This window comes from Schistocerca serialis, chromosome 8, assembly GCF_023864345.2.
Source record: "Schistocerca serialis cubense isolate TAMUIC-IGC-003099 chromosome 8, iqSchSeri2.2, whole genome shotgun sequence".
NCBI lineage: Eukaryota > Metazoa > Arthropoda > Insecta > Orthoptera > Acrididae > Schistocerca > Schistocerca serialis.
This window is the reverse complement of record NC_064645.1, coordinates 31553258-31574801: the sequence shown is the minus strand read 5'-3', so window position 1 is coordinate 31574801 and position 21544 is coordinate 31553258. Positions and strand designations below refer to the sequence as shown.

The 21544-nt window shown below is 45.3% G+C and overlaps 1 protein-coding gene across 1 annotated transcript in view; it reads right to left on the bottom strand.

Moving 5' to 3' along the window:
* Positions 1-21544, bottom strand: part of LOC126416539 (cadherin-related tumor suppressor-like) — a 191816-nt gene that overhangs the window by 77246 nt on the left and 93026 nt on the right. The gene's annotated exons all lie outside the window — the stretch shown is intronic.

The following is a 21544-nucleotide window of genomic DNA, read 5'->3' as shown; positions in this document are numbered from 1 at the left end:
GACAGGCTCCATCAAGGAATCTAACGAAATGTTTCAAGTGAAGTATCCTGGTAGGAAACGTCCCACGACCAGCACTATTCTGGATCTGTACAAGAAATGGGGGGCGTATGATCTGCTCAGAATGTGCAGAGTTACAGTAAACAGTAAGGACCCCTGAAACTGCAGACAGAATTTGGGTGGGCGTTACGAAAAGTCCCCGCACGTCGGTAAGGAGGCTATCTCGTACATCGCGTACTAAAAGATTTGAAATTAAAAGCCTATTGTGTGAGTGTGGCGCAACAGTTGAAATTCGAGGATCAGGAAAAAATAGAAGAGTTCAGTATTGTAACTGGCTTCTAACAGGCAGAGAAGATTTATGCAGTATTCCAAGAAGAAGGAGCAACCCCTCACAAATCCAGTTAGGTTGTGGCCCACTTTACCAGCGTATTCCATAAAGACAGACTTGTCAGTAGAAGCAGAGCCCTCTGCCCCCCAAGGCCTCCGGACTTGACATCACGTGATCTTTGTTTCTAGGACACAGAGTACGCTCACAGCCCTCGCACGACAGACTGTCTTAAACGGAACATTCCAGGCAAATGAACATCACACCGGCAGAATCACAGTGTGTTGCTGATAACGTCCTCACACAAAGTTGGCAATGCCTGGATGGCCATGGCCACCACTTCTAGTATGTCTTGAAAACAGGTATGCACAGGTTTTTTTTAACGTTACTACTATTTATTACTTTTTAGGTAGTTTATTGAATCCTGGGCGTGAGGCGTACTTGTTTTATGAGGGACGCCCTGTACTAAAGCTACGTTATAAGCGCTGCTCTAAACAATTTACTGTTTTTATATTAAAACATTTTGCATGTCTTATCGTAATCAGACAGTCTTAGTATTGTTAAAATTATTATCATGAAAATAATATCCACCTGTGGAACGTTAAAACACAGCAGCAAACTGCGACTCTTCCCAGAGACGAACCCCGGACGCCCGCAATCCGTAACCAGTAAGCAGAGAGAATGTGGGCAGTCGGATGTTAAATGACTGTTTTCATCCGTGAAATGAACGAGTGTTGGACGCGGTGTGTGATACCCGACATCGTCATGGTGAGGAATGATACGGTTCCCCTGATTCCACCGAACACTTGTGCCTGTGGTACACAGATCCAGCATTTGACCAGCTACGATCCCATAACCAAAACGCCCCATGTCCTGTATAACAAGGAAACGACGCTTCAGACAAATGCTGGGATGGTTCCTTTGAAACGGCACGGCCGATTTCCTTCCCCATCCTTCCCTAATACGATGCGGCCAATGACCTCGTTGTTTAGTCCCCTCCCTCCAAATTAACCAACCAATCAGCCAGCCGTGATTTTCCTGGCAGTTATTCGCGAACGAATGTCTGTTACTGGTCTCGTTTCATCTTACAACACTTAAAAAGTCGACTGCTGCTTACTTCCCAGTTCTCACGTGCATTATAAAGTTTCACCTCCTTTGGGATGTTCTATAAGGATTTAGCATTTACTTGGCCGAATTCTTTGAGCATTTTCTGTGACCGATTGACTCTAGCCCGTCTTTTCAGCTTTGGTTAGACTGTACGGAATCCACTGGGAAGACATGTATATCACGGCTGAACGTTCGTGCAAGATCGAATGTACCGCAATCTCAGGCACACCTGAGCTATCTCGTGGTGAGGTCGCACACCGGTATTCTTCAGTTTTGTCGAACGTACCATCGGTTTTGGAACAACAAAAAAGTCTGGCCGACTGTTACGAAATTCAACGCTGGCGGAAGAACGACCACGACGAAATTACGAAAATCAGTTGCAAACAAGGCTTTTCTGAAGGCGATTGACTGTCAGAAGCTGAACGAAACGATTCGAGGCTTGTTGTTTACTTAGATGTCTACGAAAATCGATAAAAAATCCAACGAAACCCTTCGCATCCTATATCCGCATCGTTACAACACTGATTTTCTAAATCGTCGTTGTAAGCGAACTACTCCGCCAATTTCTGACCAACCATATTTTAGATATACCAACTGACATATTTTAAAGCAATAGCAATGTCATATCGCAATGCCGCTGTCTGCGGTCGTTTCCGCCCCAGACGCAACACGTTATGTGCTGCGAGCCGGCACTGTCGCCGCGGCGACCTAGCACTGTTCGTGTTGCAGCGACAGCCACAGGTCAGACCACGGCCCCGTACCGTATGCTAGCTTGCGTCGCCGAGTTCGGGGCGAGTAGAGGGTAAAATAAAAAAATAATAATAAAATAAAAATAATTCAACAAAAAGCTCCGTAATCGAAACCTGCACATATGTATATGCAGAACTTACAGCAAAAAAAAAAAAAAAAAAAAAAAAAAAAAAAAAAAAAAACATGATCGTAAATCAAATTAAGATTAGTAATCACAGTTTAGAAAAAAAAAGTCACAAATCATGGCAGCGAAGGGCAAAGTCAAGAACAAGACGCACCTGTGCAACCAGGAAGGCTGCTATCGATTGTAGTAGAACCGAAAGAAAAAGTCAAAGATTTTGTCTGCTGAACAGATGAATGTCGGCAGGAAGCGACGCGATGTGTTTTTCACTTCTGGGACTGTCTCGATAAATTTGTAAATCTGCCAGCTCCACTGAGCAAGAGGTCCAGTGAAAAAAAAAAAAAGAAATTGCCTACCGGGTGCGTTTAGAAGGATCGCCCTCGGTCCTGATTGCATGTGTGACTCAAGCGGTCATTAGTGATGTAGGTGAACAACAACTGCGATATGGCCGTTGTAGCACTAGCGAGATACCAAATTTTACTCGCCGATTGGAATATGTAGTGCACCAAAGATTTAAAATAACTTCAGTGAATAATTATCTTTCTCCGAAGGGGAAGCGACCAGCAGGTTTCTCAGGTGATGAAAGACGCCACTGTAGGAGAGGTTCCTAACAAATATCTCGCGTATTATCGGAACTGTGGGACTTCAGAGGGGCGAAAGAGGTGGACGCGAGCAGCGAGGAGATGCGCCAGTGTGAGCGCACGTGCAGCTGCCACGTGGAGTTTCCCGTCAGCGAAAGTTCACAAGCGTGAAAGAAGAGTCGGTCACTCTAGTTTTTTGCAGTGTGGATAGGAACGTGACCAACGAGATGTAAAATGGCTTCCTACGCCGCAATCAGAGCTGCCGTACTGAATTCAATCATTTGCAGTCCAAGCCCGCATGTGGCGGTTCCTTATATTACCAGTAACCATCTCCGTGCCCACCCTCGACTCTTTACAGAATGACGTCCCAGGTATAAAACACTTTCAAACGTCTGACTACTTGAAACTGAGTTGGTGTGTTAAATATTTCTCGTTAATTGTGTAAAACATTTGTCCATTATTATGAAAAACCCTATTTATATCGGTATTATTAGTTTCGCATTTTTCACCCAATGTTTATGACGTCATATCTGCAGAACTACATGTCGTACAATGAATAATTTTGCACATACATTCAGTGGTATATACACGTAAGAGCCAAAGAAACTGGTACACCTGCATAATACGAGAGTTCTCCAGAAAGTGAGTTCCGATCGGTCGCGAAATGGAAACTGTGGTGTCACCGCCAGACACCACACTTGCTAGGTGGTAGCTTAAATCGGCCGCGGTCCATTTAGTACATGTCGGACCCGCGTGTCGCCACTGTGTAATCGCAGACCTAGCGCCACCACAAGGCAGGTCTAGTGATACGAACAAGCACTCGTCCCAGTTGTACGAGGAGATTGCTAGCGACCATACGGACGAAGCCTTCCTCTCATTTGCCGAGAGCCAGTTAGAATAGCCTTCTGCTAAGTCCATGGCTACGACCTAGCAAGGCGCCATTAGCCTTACCTACTTTGAGAGTTATAGTATAAATGTCTCAAGAAGAATGCTGTAGTCATCAAATAATAAAGTTAAGTATAAAGCAGCTACGTACTTTTCTTGCTACCATTCAATAGTTATCCTGTTCCAGAATTGACGCCCGTCGGCGTGAGTGTGTACGCGTGCCTTTCTATCGGCTACCCGTCACTGTGGACTGGCTGCCTTGTCAGTCCACTTCAGAAACCACTGGGAAAATCCGGTAAAGCTTTGCACACATGTGTTGGGCGGTGTCTCTAACAAACCTGTCGATCGTGACGTGTCGCTCTTTTCAGTTTTGAGTGAACAGTGAGCACGTAAAGATGCGTAGGGAATAGTGTCTCCCGCCAAGTATGAGGTCCTTATTAGAGATTTCGCCTGTGTCATGCAACCCACATAACACAACTGTCGAGCAGTTCCTTCTTGATGCCAATTCTCGGCCGCACATTGCAGGGGCAAAGAAGACGCTCCTGCAGCGTTTCGGATGAGAAGTGTTTGATCACCCACAATACAGTCCGTAATTGGCTCCCCCTGAGTCTCATCTCTGCTCACAAGAACCGCTGGCTATGAAGACAAAATTTTTCCACAGACAACGAGCTGCAAACCAATGCAGATAACTGGCCAAAAGCACAGGTGGCTGCTTTCTATGACGAGGATATTGGAAAGCTGATACAACATTACGACAACACTCGAAGTTGGAGCGGCGACTATGTAGAGAAGTTGGTGAAAGGTGTATCTAACTGTTGCAAATAGAACGTTTCTAGTTTTCACTGTTGTTTCCATTTCGCAAACGATCGGAACTTACTTTCTGGACAACCCTCGTATCATGTATGGCTCTCGCGAACACGCAGAAGTGTCGCAACACGACGTGGCATGGATTTGACTAATGTCTGAAGTAGTACCGGAGGGAATTGACACCATGAATCCTGTAGGGCTGTCCATAAATCCCGTAAGAGTACCACGGGTGGAGATCTCTTCTGAACAGCAACTTGCAAGGCATCCCAGACATGCTCAATAATGTTCATGTCTGGGGAGTCTGGTGGCCAGTGGAAATTTAGAACACTGTTCCTGGAGCCAGTCTGTAGCAATTCTGGACGTGTGGGGTGTCGCATTGTCCTACTGAAATTGCCCAAGTCCGTCGGAATACGTAATGGACATAAATGGATGCAGGTGATCAGACAGGACGCTTCGGTACGTGTCACCTGCCAGAGTCGTATTTAGACGTATCAGGGGTCCCACATCACTCCACCTGCACTCGTTCCATACCATCACAGAGCCTCCACCAGCTTGAACAGTCCATTACTGACATGCAGAGTCCTTGGATTGATGAGGTTGTCTCCACACCCGTACACGTCCATCTGCTCGATACAATTTGAAACGATACTCGTCCGACCTGGCAACGTGTTTCCACTCATCAACAGTCCAGTGTCGGTGTTTAACGGCTCTGGCGAGCCGTAAAGCTTTGTGTCGTGAAGTCATCGAGGGTACACGAGCAAGCCTTTGGCTCCGAAACTCCATATCGATGATGCAGTTCCGACAGGGTTGCATTTCTGTGACATTAGAGGATTCTTTTCACCCCTATTTTTGCAGGATCTTTTTACAGTCGCAACGATGTCGGAGGTTTTATGTTTTACCGAATTCCTGATATTCGCGGTACACTCGTGAAATGGTCGTAAGGGAAAATCCCCACTTCATCGCTGCCTCGGAGATGCTATGTCCCATCGCTCGTGCGCCGACTATATCACCACGTTCAAACTGACTTAAATCTTGATAACCTGCCGTTGTAGCGTGAGTAACCGATCTAACAACTGCGCCAGACACTTGATGTGTTACACAGGCGTTACCGACCGCAGCGCCGTATCCTGCCTGTTTACATATCTCTGTAATTGAATACGCGTGCCTGTACCAGTTTCTTGGGCGTTTCAGTGTATATGAAGATATTTTCTGGAAAATATGTTGGGATCAGAGTTAGCCCAAAGAAGGAATGCAGTAAAACGTCATGCCTATATCAACAGCGAAAATATAGTAAGGGATAAACTTTTTTCCTTCCATTATTTTAGTTTCGATAAGTTTGAGATTATGTGCAATGTTTGTGGGAAGTCGACAGATGTAGTCATTCTCAAACACTAACTCCGTGATACCAAGACGTATACACGGCTTTTAACTTCAATAGTTGGCTTATTGTGTTAAATCTTTAGCATAATATTATACCTAGAAACGAGTAGGTAACAAGAGCATTTTAAATTTGGTGAATAATTATATAAAGTACTGAAAATCAAATTTTTGTTGCGCCCGTTAGCCCTCAGAGAGACAGCCAGCAACCGGTGGTGTTAGTTTTAGTCGGTTAGTACATAGGTAATTTGTGTGCTGTGAATGTTTGCTGCCTGAAAGAACAGGACGCGCATTGAAGAGTTATAAACAACAAACCGTTTGCCGTACGATTTTGTTATGATTAAATGTCAAATGACCAGAAACGTGCGATTAAAGCCTTTAGAACTTCGTACGATCAAGAACATAGATGCAAATAGCATCTGTCAAGTGTGAGGCAATGGATGTAGACTTTTATTATGAAGCAAATGATTTGCGTCCTGCTTTCTACAAGGGACTGTCAAATGAAAACTAGACAGACGGAGAAAAAGTAAGTAAACTGTCTATTATTTCAAAAGTAATAACCATAACTGTTAATAAATGCATCCCATTGTGAGACAAGACGGTCAGTTCCTTCAGGGAAAAATGTTTGCGGTTGCCTAGGGAACCGTGATGGTACCCAGCATTTCTTCGTCCGAAGCAAATCGACAGCCACGAATGTGTAAGCGTAGGCTTCCGCGGCCGTTGTCTTCTTCAATAAAATTCTTCAGGGTATCAGACCGCATCGTCATAATTTAAATTGCGCCAACGTTTCGGCCAGCGTTGCAGCTAGCCTTCATCAGGGCCTTACGTTAACTGCTAAATGAACACACTTGATTCCTTAAATAGCTGCACGAGAAAACCGCGTCGTTACTTGATTGGCTGTAAAGGGGAGGAGGAGGAGGGGTGAAAGGTATGCTTTATTGGTGTTTCCTTTACTATCTGTCATTGGCTGAAATAGCTGTTTTCTATTGGTTTTTATATTAATCCACCCCATTGGAGGAGACGGACGAATAGCGAACAGGTGATGGCTGTGACGTCACACTGTTTCCATGCTGTCCAGAAGCCGGCTGCGGCGTGCCATTGCTCTGTGTGCTCGCGACCACTACTGCGGCTCTCCGCGTGTCTGCATGGGCCGCCACGGCTCTGCCGCCGCTCCGTACCCCTGCTATTGCAGGCAGCCAAGACCTCGGAAGCTTGTACCCGTCCTCTCTATTCATGTTGGCGGGTCTTTTGGCTATTTCTATCGCCTCTCTAATCTTTCTTTTGAAAGTGAGAGGCTGTTTCGCCAGGACGCGGGCTTCTTGAAAAAATATTGGTTTCCCGCACTCGTCTCGGTGTTCCGCCACTGCTGACTTAGTGTGTTGTTTCAGGCGGATATATCTTTCATGTTCCGAGAGCCTTGTGCTAATCGGACGTCCCGTCTCACCTATGTAGACTAATCCACACGCACAACCAATTTCATACACGCCAGCTGTGTGTAGTTTGTCAACTGCATCCTTGGTAGAACCGAGCATGTCTGATATTTTGTTTGTGCTTCGGAAAATTGGTTTGATGTCGGCTTTCCGTAGAATTTTGCCAATACGTTCGGTGACCCCTTGTACATATGGTAACACAGCAATGCTCTGTGCCTCCTTCTCCTCTTCCCTATTAGTCTTCTCCCTTGTCGACATGGTGCTGTCTATCATCTGCTTCCCATAGCCATTAGTTCCGAAGATGGACCTGAGGCGTTCAAGTTCTGTCTTCAGATGTTCTTCGTCGCTTATCCTGTACGCTCTCTTCGTTAGCGTGTGCAGGGCGGACTTCTTCTGCGTGGGGTGATGGTGGGAGGAGGCGTGAAGGTACCTGTCCGTATTGGTTGGTTTCCTGTACACTTTGTGGCCAAGTTTACCATCAGGTTTTCGATAAACTTCCACGTCGAGAAAAGGCAGCACCCCATTCTTCTCTGTTTCCATTGTAAACTGAATTTTCCTATGCTGTTGGTTAAGGTGCTTGTGGAAGTTCTGTAACTCCTCTTCTCCGTGTGGCCGCGGAAGCCTACGCTTACATTTAACCAACCTGTATGGGCAGGAAATCCACGGAAACATCAAGAAGTTAGAAGCACTGCGTTTAAAAAGATGTAAACTGCTGAATGACCTTGCTTTTTTGAAGAGATGCAGAGACACGAGTGTTGTGCCGTATTCTTTGCGGTTGACGTCTCACATAAAAACGAACAAGGCGAGGAATATCTGTGTTAAAGCCAGTAAAGCATTGCTACGGGAAAGGATCCGCCACATCCGCATAAGTCTCGATGCTCACAACAGGAATTTGTGTGATCTGCACCTATTTCTGGCCGGAAAACTTCAGATGGAAGACTGGGATAAAGTCGACAGGTTAACCTTTCAGCAAGCATCAAGGACCAGCAATAGTATTACTAACCGCCAGATGAGAAAGTACGACAAACTACAACAGAAAGCCACGGACGAAACATTGACGCTGGACAGGCGACGGATAGTGGTCAACCTCTGCAGCCACACCTTGAGCGAAGCAACCACAGCAATTCTGGCCAAGGGGATGAATTTCGCAGTCGCACCTAAGCGAGTTCCAAAAGAAGATATCATAGAATCCGTAGAGGCTTCGGTACGTCATCTGCCACAGGCCGAGGCGGAGAAGATCCGGCAGGAAACGGTCAGAGTTCTGAATAAAGCAAAGCCACCGAAGCAAAACATCAACGCTGAGGAATACCATGCCATCAAGGAACTCAGGGACAACCCCCACTTAGTAGTGGTACAGGCAGATAAGGGCAACGCCACTGTAGTCCTGGACACAACTGATTACAACAAACGAATGGAAGATATTCTCGCAGAACCTATCTACAAGAAACTTCAGGGAGATCCGACGGCCAAGGTAATCAAAACGACGCAGGCACTGCTCAAGCACTCTAGAATCAACTTCGACAAGGCCAGAAGATTCATCCCGCAAGTGACATAGGCACCAAGGATATATGGAGTACCGAAGGTACACAAAACCGACTTCCCCTTAAGGCCCATAGTAAACAGTATAAATTCGCCGACCTACTACCTAGCGAAAGAACTGGCACCTAGGCTCCGACACCTAGTGCACCAAACCGAGTCCTACGTTAAGGATTCCACTCACTTCGTGTCTCTCCTAAAGGAAATGCGTGTTACGGACCAAGATCTGATGGTTAGTTTCGACGTCAAATCCCTATTCACGAATGTCCCAGTGTCAGATACTGTGAACATCCTAGAAGAACGCGTGGCACCTGATATATGTGAGCTTGTGCGCCACTGTCTGACGACCACCTATTTCAAGTGGAGAGGTCAATTTTATGAACAAACTGACGGTGTAGCTATGGGCTCACCCCTATCGTCTATCGCAGCAGAAATTTTCATGGAGGCATTTGAGGAAACAGCCCTCCAGTCCGCACCATTACGCCCAAATTGTTGGCTTCGCTATGTCGATGATACTTTCGTCATCTGGCCACACGGAGAAGAGGAGTTACAGAACTTCCACAAGCACCTTAACCAACAGCATAGGAAAATTCAGTTTACAATGGAAACAGAGAAGAATGGGGTGCTGCCTTTTCTCGACGTGGAAGTTTATCGAAAACCTGATGGTAAACTTGGCCACAAAGTGTACAGGAAACCAACCAATACGGACAGGTACCTTCACGCCTCCTCCCACCATCACCCCACGCAGAAGAAGTCCGCCCTGCACACGCTAACGAAGAGAGCGTACAGGATAAGCGACGAAGAACATCTGAAGACAGAACTTGAACGCCTCAGGTCCATCTTCGGAACTAATGGCTATGGGAAGCAGATGATAGACAGCACCATGTCGACAAGGGAGAAGACTAATAGGGAAGAGGAGAAGGAGGCACAGAGCATTGCTGTGTTACCATATGTACAAGGGGTCACCGAACGTATTGGCAAAATTCTACGGAAAGCCGACATCAAACCAATTTTCCGAAGCACAAACAAAATATCAGACATGCTCGGTTCTACCAAGGATGCAGTTGACAAACTACACACAGCTGGCGTGTATGAAATTGGTTGTGCGTGTGGATTAGTCTACATAGGTGAGACGGGACGTCCGATTAGCACAAGGCTCTCGGAACATGAAAGATATATCCGCCTGAAACAACACACTAAGTCAGCAGTGGCGGAACACCGAGACGAGTGCGGGAAACCAATATTTTTTCAAGAAGCCCGCGTCCTGGCGAAACAGCCTCTCACTTTCAAAAGAAAGATTAGAGAGGCGATAGAAATAGCCAAAAGACCCGCCAACATGAATAGAGAGGACGGGTACAAGCTTCCGAGGTCTTGGCTGCCTGCAATAGCAGGGGTACGGAGCGGCGGCAGAGCCGTGGCGGCCCATGCAGACACGCGGAGAGCCGCAGTAGTGGTCGCGAGCACACAGAGCAATGGCACGCCGCAGCCGGCTTCTGGACAGCATGGAAACAGTGTGACGTCACAGCCATCACCTGTTCGCTATTCGTCCGTCTCCTCCAATGGGGTGGATTAATATAAAAACCAACAGAAAACAGCTATTTCAGCCAATGACAGATAGTAAAGGAAACACCAATAAAGCATACCTTTCACCCCTCCTCCTCCTCCCCTTTACAGCCAATCAAGTAACGACGCGGTTTTCTCGTGCAGCTATTTAAGGAATCAAGTGTGTTCATTTAGCAGTTAACGTAAGGCCCTGATGAAGGCTAGCTGCAACGCTGGCCGAAACGTTGGCGCAATTTAAATTATGACGATGCGGTCTGATACCCTGAAGAATTTTATTGAAGCCACGAATGTGTTTCTTGAGGGCCCCAAAATATGGAAATCGCATGAGGAGGGATCGTGACAGCAGGGAGGTTGTGCAAGAGATTCCCAGCGAAACTTGTCCAGCATAGTCGAAACAACAGGCACGTCAACTCCGAGAACGCCACACTAACGTTTTCATTTGACTGCTCATTAACTTCCTGGAAGATGCTGCCACAGCTAACGAACAGCGGCACGTGGATACTTTGCAAAAGTTGAAGCGTGTAAAGTTCCATGACATAGGAATACTATAGACAGCGTCTTTCTGTTACAGCATATTGTCCGCCCACGTCTTACGAAGGTTGTTTCGACTACGGTGGAGACGTTGCGCTGGGAAGGCCTTTCACATCCTCTTATAAAGTCGCGATCCCTCCCCGCGCGATTTCCGTATTTTTGAAGACATGGAGAAAGCCATTCACGGCCGTCGATTTCCTTCAGACGAAGAGTAGCACTCCCAGGTATGCAACAGCAACATTTTTTCAGGAAGCCACTGATTGTCTTGTCTCAGAATGAGATACATGTATTAACAGTTATGCCTATTACTTTTGAAATAATAAGTGGTTTATTTACTTTTTTTCCATCTGTCTCGCTTCCATTTGACTGAGCTTTATACACGCACAAAAAACGGTTTTGCATCACCCCGGTTCCAAGAACTCGTAGACAGTATGTACTGTATCACAGACATATTCCCTTAGACTGTTCAGAGATGTAGGGGAAGTGTCCAGCGGTCTCTGAGTGAACCAAAGCGGTTTTGTTCGGACAACATGGAGGAGATACAGAGAGACAGGAACTGTCGATTACATGCCTCGCTCAGGCAGTGGATGACCGCTACCTACGGATTATGGCTCGGAGCAACCCTGACAGCAAAGCCACCATGTTGAGTAATGCTTTTCGTGCAGCCACAGGACGTGGGCAAAAGGCTGTATGATGAGCAGCTTCACTCCCGACGTCCACGGCGAGGTCCATCTTTGCAACTACGACACCATACAGCGCGGTACAGATGGGCCCAACAACGTGCCGAATGGACCGCTCAGGATTGGCATCACGTTCTCTTCACCGATGAGTGTCGCATATATCTTCAACCAGACAATCGTCGAAGACGTGTTTGGAGGCAACCCAGTTAGGCTGCACGCCTTAGACACACTGTCCAAGCGAGTGGGATCGTGACAGCAGGGAGGTTGTGCAAGAGATTCCCAGCGAAACTTGTGACGTACGCCGCTGGTGGTCATGGAAGGCGCCGTAACAGCTGTACGATACGTGAATGCAATTCTCCGACCGATAGTGCGACCGCCGGCCGGAGTGGCCGTGCGGTTATAGGCGCTACAGTCTGGAACCGCGTGACCGCTACGGTCGCAGGTTCGAATCCTGCCTCGGGCATGAATGTGTGTGTTGTCCTTAGGTTAGTTAGGTTTAAGTAGTTCTAAGTTCTAGGGGACTGATGACCTCAGCAGTTGAGTTTGAACCATTTGATAGTGCGACCATATCGGCAGCATATTGACGAGGCATTCGTCTTCATGGACGACAATTCGCACACCCACGTGAATGGCTTCCTTCACGATAACGACATCGCTCGACTAGAGTTGCCAGTATGTTCTCTAGACATGAAACCTATCCAATATTCCTGGGATATATTGAAAGGGCCTTTATGCAAGAGGACATGGTACTGGGTATTAGAGGTACTGGCATGTACAGCAATCTGGGCCATCACCTCTGAAGGTCTCGCTGTATGGTGGTCCAACATGCAATGTGTGGTTTTCATGAGGAATAAAAAGGGCGGAAATGATGTTTATGTCGATCTCTATTGCAATTCTCGGTACAGGTTCCGGAACTCTCGGAACCGAGGTGATGCAAAGCTTTTTTTGCTGGGTGTAGTAACATCTTTTTAACTGCCTTCAGTATGTACGACAGTATTGGCGCGTTCTGTGACGAAGAGCGTAGGAACTTTGGAACCATCTGATGTCTAAAAAGCCTTGCTATCGTAAGGCCACGTGTGTGTTCATGTGGAACTGGACCTGTCATAGTAAGGCGCCTCTGAGTGATTGTGTGTGTGGTCGTCGGTCAATGTAAGTGGTGATAAATTATTGTTCCTCGCCATATTCCGTACAAGTGTACGAGCATTCTCTGTTATGAATTGAGTTGATCAGATTGAAATTGTAACATAGTCTGTGTTGGTGGCAAGGCACCCTTTGTAGATGAGTACGCTCTAGTAATTCGATATTTCACCTTGTTAATTTTAAAGTAATTTTAAAGGAGTGTTAAGCTTGTAGCTTGTATGTGTAGTCACTTCGAGAATAATATTGCCTACATCCTCGGCATTTTTGTCTATAGCCTTATTCGAAAAGATTAATGTTCTCTTCTGATGTGTGTTGGCAGGGTAGTTTTTCCAGCGGACGACAAGCCCCTGTTGACTGGGCCCGTAGCAGAGACGTGTTTTCGACTACGTTGGCCCGCAATCTGGCGCCCTACGAGTCGCATATTATTGGCTCGAGTTCAGTAAATTTGATCGTTTGATATGTGCCCCAGTGGAGTGTCACCAGTTAATTCGAAACTATTCAGTATTGCGAATTCAGCAAGCAAATAAGCTTTGAAGCGTGTTCTGCAAGCCAGAAGTACCTCCTCTTTGGCTATTCGTTTAAACCTTGCGCCCTTATTGCTAGTTCGGGAGCGTGTCGTTTTAAAGCCCTTTAGTTATGAATATGAACTGCAGAGCTTGTAGCCTGTTGGCTGTGATAGCCGCCCGCTGTATTTGCCAGCTTATGTTGTATTTTGGGGGATTGTGTATTTATTTAAGGGTCATTGTCAGTATTTCTGCTGGTGTGTAGCAGGTGGGAGTAACATTTTAAATTGTATGCCTTCTTAGCTTTCGTTGTATTTTCGGGAATTGTGTATTTTACTTGCTTAAGGGATTTCATTAAGGTATTTAGATTGGCAAGGGCTTTACAACAGCCACAATCAATGGCGTGACTTGTTATATTGTCTGCATTTTGTGTGGGCGTTGACTGTCTGTTTAAGGTATTATCCAGGCTTGGGAATTGTTAGTACCTTTAGTGATGGTCATTAGTAGTTCATTTTACTGGTAAAACTCAATTTGTTGTACTAGCTTGCGGTCACATCCAGTTGGTGTGACTTCTTACTTGTATTTGGGGACTGTATATTCCTGGTTTCAAGCACTGTTCTTGATGGTATAAATTGTTAAAGTTTCTTATTAATGAACTGATCCTGCGCAAGTTCTTTAAATTATTGTGAGCGTTATCATTCTCTTGACAAGGTTTTTAATTTGTAATCCTAAGAATTATTTTTAATCAATAAAGTGTATTATATGAAATGAGGAAATATGTGGGCCCACCTTCCGTGTGTTTTTCCTTAAAATTACCCCAACACTTGTTCTGAGGAGAAATGAATACTACGAGCACGTTGCAGACTTGTTTCATAAACCCACGAACTGACAGCATCCCAGCTAAAAGCCGAGGCAAGATCCTGACGACAAAAATACTGGAAAGGCAGAGGACACTCTGGGCGCTGACCAGAGGCTGGGGCGCTCTGCGACCACGCACGGCGTTTGACCAGCTGCATGACGTGCTGTCGACCACCGGTACGCTTAACAGACATAAGGCGGCATACCTGCACAGTGGCTACCAGGAGGATTTACTCAGAGAAACGCACCGATCATTTTGTTCACTCTCAGCATCGAGAACTAACAATTCGTTGCAGCCAGAAAGTTGCATGAGATATGGAAATAAAGCTTGGGCAGTAATCATTAATACCGCGCGACTGCTACGGTCGCAGTTTCGAATCCTGCCTCGAGCATGGATGTATGTGATGTCCTTAGGTTAGTTAGGTTTAAGTAGTTCTAAGGTCTAGGGAACTGATGACCTCAGATGTTAAGTCCCATAGTGCTCAGAGCCAGTAATCATCAATGTCAATACAGATAAAGACGAGATCGAAAAACGTACACATCATCTACATCTACATGGATACTCTGCAAATCACATTTAAGTGCGTGGCAGAGGGTTCATCGAACCACCTTCACAATTCTCTATTATTCCAATCTCGTATAGAGCGCGGAAAGAACGAACACCTATATCTTTCCGTACGAGCTCTGATTTCCCTTATTTTATCGTGGTGATCGTTCCTCCCTGTGTAAGTCGGTGTGAACAAAATATTTTCGCATTCAGAGGAGAAAGTTGGTGGTCGAAATTTCGTGAGAAGATTCCGTCGCAACGAAAAACGCCTTTCTTTCAATGATGTCCAGTCAAAATCCTGTATCATTTCTGTAACACTCTCTCCCATATTTCGCGATAATACTTAACGTGCTGACCTTTGAACTTTTACGATGTACTCCGTCAGTCCTATCTGGTAAGGATCCCACACCGCGCAGTAGTATTCTAAAAGAGGACGGACAAGCGTAGTGGAGGCGTCCTGCCAATAAAATGCAATCTTTGGTTAGCCTTCCCCACAACGTTTTCAGTGCGTTCCTTCCAATTTAAGTTGTTCGTAATTGTAATACCTAGGTATTTAGTTGAATTTACGGCTTTCAGATTAGACTGATTTACCGTTTAACAAAAGTTTAACGAATTCCTTTTAGCACTCATGTGGATTACGTCGCACTTTTCGTTATTTAGGGTCAACTGCCAATTTTCGCACCACTGAGATACCTTTTCTAAATCGTTTTGCAATTTGTTTTGATCTTCTGATGATTTTAATAGTCCATAACCGACAGCGTCATCTGCAAACAACCTGAGACGAGTGCTCAGATTGTCTCTCAAATCGTTTATATAGAAAAGGAACAGCAAAGGGCCTATAACAGTAGTTTGGGACTCGCTATGAATCACTTCTGTTTTACTTGATGACTTTCCGTCAATTAGTACGAACTGTGACCTCTCTGACAGGAAATCACAAATCCAGTCACACAACTGAGACGATATTACATAACACTGCTATTTCGCTACAAGTCGCTTGTTTGGTACAGTGTCAAAAGCCTTTCGTAAATCCAATTTGTTTTGTCAGTAGTCTGTTTAGGGTATGGCAGAGGTTGCTGTGTGATCGCTTACACACACACACACACACACACACACACACACACACACACACACACAGATGCGCGCGCGCTGCCGCGGGTGTTAAGAAGTCGATATTAGTTTCGCAAAGGTAAATCAACAGATGGTGCCTTAGGATTTGGAGACGTGTCAACTCGGAAGTACGCAGTGACGGTTATGGTAGCGACAGCGGGTGTCTTCGACAACGTGTGGCAGTCTCTCACTGTTCAAGATCTCCGGGCTCCCTGTATCATACTTTTGGAGATGCCGAAAAGTTGAAGCTTGCTGGGCGGTGTATGACGATCAATAAAATCACAATTACTCGTTTAAATGTACTGTGATGACATAATTGTTTTTGTTTACATGAAAACTGCAAGGTTGCAACATGGTCGATGTTAAAATATGTTAGTTCTACGATCGGAAGAAGAAGGCAAGATACTGTATTCGTTTGTAGTGGTAATGTCCAAACCTGAGGCGCGCGGAGTGGCCGCTCGGTTTGAGACGGCATTTACCGGATTGCGCGGCCCCTCCCGTCGCAGATTCGAGTCCTCCCTCGGGCATGGGTGTGTGTCTTGTTAGCATAAGTTAGTTCAAGTCGGTATAAGTAGTGTGTACGTCTAGGGACCGATGACCTCAGCTGTTTGGTCCTTAGAAATTCACACACATTTGAACATTTGAACAAACCTGGTATTTTGTAGGTGATTTTGAGAAGCGCTGAACGAGTATTCGCAATTTTTCAAGTGCTTACAAGTTGAAGAATCATATTTTTACACGCATTAGGAAGACAACACCTGAGAAAGAATTAAAGTGTGCGTAATCTGCGTATATCAATACGATAACGAAATCTCTCCAGATTATTTCCAGTAAGAGTACTATGGAATAGAGATTTTGAGATTGGACACAGCTATCTCTCAAGAATAGAAGCCACAAATAGAAAAGGAAAATTTCTAAATCAGCGTCCACTGACAACTACTAAAGAGTGGACTGCGAATGAGACTACTTACAAATATTCGTGCGCCCCATTTTATAGTATTGGTGAAATGTTTGTGTGGCGTTGATAGTTCCGATGCCACATTGTAGGTGCACGCTCGCAGGTTGGCACTGCGAGAGTTGACGGACTACGCCGACCATAGCGCCCTCTGGCCGACGCTGTGGAGCTCAGGGAGCGCCGCTCTGCTTTGTGCCCAGTTGATCAGGAGCAGGCGACCCAGCAACTTGGCTTCTACTTCATAGGGGGCTAGCCATTGCTGACTTTGCCTTTGTTACTTCAATGATAGTTTGTCCAACTACTAGTAACTGCTAGCTTTGGTACATGAGCAGCTTCGCACCTATGTGCTCATCTTACCAAAAGTTACGTATGTCATTGACTAATATTCTCTATTAAATGTCCTTTTACTTTACATGGAGTACCGAAGTGCTTTACCTCTCCTGCCCATATTCGCTTCCTTCATCTGGCCTTTTTTGCAGATCACAAGAGCAGACCCACCATACAAAAGTTTGGGACTCATACCAGATACCCGTATTAGTAACGAATGCTATCGGATTTACGAAAAAAAAGTGTGTGTTTTTCTGACTTGTGGAAGAGTCTCACCAAAATACTGAAACATGTGAATTGGCTGACGCCTGAAAGCAAGCTTACAAAGCTTCAAGAATTAATATCAAGTGAAGAATCAGAGACAGTCTTCATCATCCCGTGTATCGCTCCCGTGAATACCCCGAAGACAGGATCGGTCTACTTACTGCACGCACAGACCCAGTTAAGCAGTCATTCTTAGCATACACTTCACGCGTAAATGAAATGCAAAGAAACTTTCATGTCGATACAATGGGAAGTATCCTCGGCCATTTATTTCGTAGTGCTTTGTTGAATAAGGGTGTGCTGTCTTGCCTAAAAGTACCCTAAACATCTATGTACGTGGGTTATCCTGAAAGTAGTGCACTGCATTTTTTTTCTCAGCCGAAAACAAAAGCTACGAATGCCAAACGTTACGTGTGTATTATTTGAAGTCCGCTGAGTGAGCGTGCCAAGTTTCCGTCACTTGCGCCAGATAGCGTATTTGGAGAACAGTTTCAAAATGGCGTCTGTAGGTGATGTACGTTACAAGCAAAGTGACGCCATTGAATTTCTCACTACAGAGAGAGAGAAACTGTGAGGAGGTAACATTCACAAACGCTTGTGCAAAGTGTGTGGAGCGCCTGCTGCCGACAGAAGTACGGCTAGTCGCCGCGCACGGTGGGGGAGGCTGCCGGGAGGCGGTTCGGCGGAGCTCCACGATTTGCAGCGGTCGGCGAGACCGTCCGAGGACACCACACTTCACAACCCGGACCTAGCCCTCTCGGACTTCCTTCTGTTTGGGCCATGACGGGATGCCACTCGTGAAACACATTTTGAGGAGGATGAGGAGGTGATTCACACAGTGAAGCACTGGCTCCGCCACCTGGACAAGGGTTGGTGCCGACAGGCCATACACGCCCCTCTTCCCGCTGGAGAAAGGCCATAGAACGGGATGGAGATTACGTGGAAAAATAGGATGTGTAGATAAAACACCATTCTTTCGTGCGTGTAATTCTCATTATGTTCAATAAAGAATTGTTGAAAGAGAATACACTGCATTACTTTCTGGGCAACTCTCGCAAATTGCGTTCCGCCTGTGCTGTATGCAACTCACAAAATGTAACTCTCTTGCAGGTGTTATAATCTGTTTCCGGTACAATCATTGGGCCGTACAATATGGTTACTATAAATAGTTGTTAAATGAAACAAGTTACCAAGCTTGTTTCGACTAGTCTGCACATGTTTCGCTTGAAAGCCCTTGCACACCCTTCATGAAATCCCGATCACACCCCATGCGATTCCTATACTTTTGGAGCCCTGAAGGAAGGCATTACTAGCTGTTATTTTGATTCGGACGAAGAGGTGCACGCGGGGACACAATCGTGGTTCAACAGGCAACCACAAAATATTTTTCGATAAAGCCACTGGCCCCCTTGTCTCACAGTGGAATAAATGTGTCAACAATTACGGCGATTACTTTTGAAGAAGTAAACAGTTTACTTAATTTTTGGAGTTCCGTACTCAGTCGGTAATAAAGGAACCCTTACAAGAACAGTTTGTGGTCCGTCTGTCTGTCTGTTCGACTGTTAGAAAACAGATTTTCTCAGGAATGATGAAATTTATTTCACATACTGAGGTCTATGGTCCCTTAGTCGTGTAAGAAATTGAACGTTCTATGTCAGTGCAACCAAAAAAAAGGCCATTTATGTCACGTTTTTGATACTAGTAAACCTGTTCATCATAACCTATAGGGTATTTCCCGTACGCTACGAATCATGTAATTTGGCAAGAAACAAGGTTTAACACTACAAAAAAGGGAATAAATTCGTAACTGTAAATTTGTAATTATATCACACGAAAAACAGTTTTGTCGTTTGTTATCAGAGTGTGTGTCAGTCAATCTGTTAAGACTCCTGTCTTCTCAGGAACGGCTAGACGGACCAAGTTGAAATTTACGTCACACAGTAAGACCCTCGGCCACTTAGCGGTGTAAACAACTGAAGCTTCTAAGTCGATGCAGTCAGAAGATACGGCCTTTTATATCGCATATTTTGAACTCACTCATCAAAACCTATAGCGTCCTTCCCGTTGGCCGAGATTCATAAAATTTGGCAAAAAGCATTGCTCCACAGCACAATCAAAGGAAAAAATCCGGAAGCTGCAAACTTGTAATTATACCACACGAAAAAGAATTCTTTTTTATATTTTTTATCCGACGTCAAGCTTGAAATTAAAACAATCACTAGGTCCGGATTTAGTCTGACAGGGTCGCAATGGTAAATGTCAAATATTAGGCACTGGACTCGTATTCGGGAGGACGACGGTTCAAATCCGTCTCCAGCCATCTTGATTTAGGTTTTCCGTGATTTTCCTAAATAGTTTCAGACAAATGCTGTGATGGTCCCTTTGAAAGGGCACGGCCGACTTCCTTCCCTAATCCGAGCTCGTGTTCCGTCTCTGATGACCTCGCTGTCGACGGGACGTTAAACACTAACCTCCTCCTCCAAATATCAGGCAAGGAACGACATTACTGCTCATTCGAGACTGGGCTGCGAATTTTTGTCTCAAATACAACTTGAAACGCTATATTTAGGAACAGAAATCGCTTCTGTATATACGATGATGCACAAATTCCAAAAGTCATTCGTTGAATGATGCTTGACTTTTATGATTGCAACTCAGTCAGCCTGGATGCGGAACTACTGATTATTACAAATAATGACCGCCTGCCGCTTACACAACTTTACGCCACAGCTATATTATTGAAATTAAAGCATTCTCGAAAATCTTGTAATCCGTCGGATCGCTATCTTGCCAGCAGCAATGTCCATAAGACACAAGAAGACGATATTTTAAATTCCCGTAAAGGGTCAACTGCCTGTATACGTTATGTAGTTTGTTCGGAACCTTCAAGGCGTGTCCTACTCCCACTTCACCATTTTCTCCATTTATCTCAATGCTCGGCTTCTTCCCCGTTATGCCTGGGGTACTTGCTCTGCGAGACTGCTAGAACTACTTTGTTTCTTTCCCGTTATTTGGTTCAAATGTTTCAAATGGCTCTGAGCACTATGGGACTCAACTTCTGAGGTCATGAGTCCCCTAGAACTTAGAACTACTTAAACCTAACTAACCTAAGGACATCACACACACCCATGCCCGAGGCAGGATTCGAACCTGCGACCGTAGCAGCAGCGCGCTTCAGGACTGAAGCGCCCAGAACCGCTCGGTCACAGAGGCCGGCCCATCCATCTCGCTCGTTTTATTTGACTGCCCCCTAAACAAGAGACCACTAGAGAAAACTGCTGTGTGAGGCTATCGATCCACATCTAAAATAATATCACGATAATGCAAATAGCAGGAAACACATGACTTGAGATGAGACAGTCTGTAAAGATTGCAAACTCAGATTTATTAACATCAACGCCATTTCAAAATTTCAGCTTGTCGAATGTTTTTATACTGGAGTGCCATATGGAACTCCAATCCAGCAAGTATTGTCCCTACTAAGTAACCACGAAAGATCTTAAATAAGGTTTCAATCACTGGTAATAAAGTGTGCCCATTTTTTAATTTAAAATGGCGTTAAGTTTTGTGTTGGGCGGGGATTCGACCCAACACCCAATCGGCACAATCGAATGTTAAGATATAAAAATTTTTCTCCAGTAGTGAGATGACTGAAGCTGAAATGGCGACACGAAAAAGTTCTGCCTCACCAGGATTCGAATGCGCCGCCTATTGTCGTTGTTTTCTGGCCACAGATGTGTGTCAACTTAGGGTTCAACGTGCTGTCGGCTACCAAATCATTGCAAATGATCCATGAAGTATAAATGGCGTTGTTTATCACATTTGCCAGTGATCGGGTGGACCACACTGCTAGATCATAAAATATCCTTTCACCAAAGACCACTGATCTCCAATGTGTCGGATAATTCACGTCGAAATTATCGAAACTATCCTATTTAAGAGAACTATTTGCCGCCGGGCATTCCTCGATGTGCTCATCCTGCACACCCACAAATGTTTCCAGGTGCGTCCGCTGCCTCCAGCTCTCTATTACATCCAAAGAGAACGAGATGTCGCTAATGTTAGACTTTTACCCGTTCCACACTCCGTTTTCTGTCGTTCAAGCAGCAATCCTCATACTCTTAAAATGTGCAAAATTCATCTGTGCTTCGTT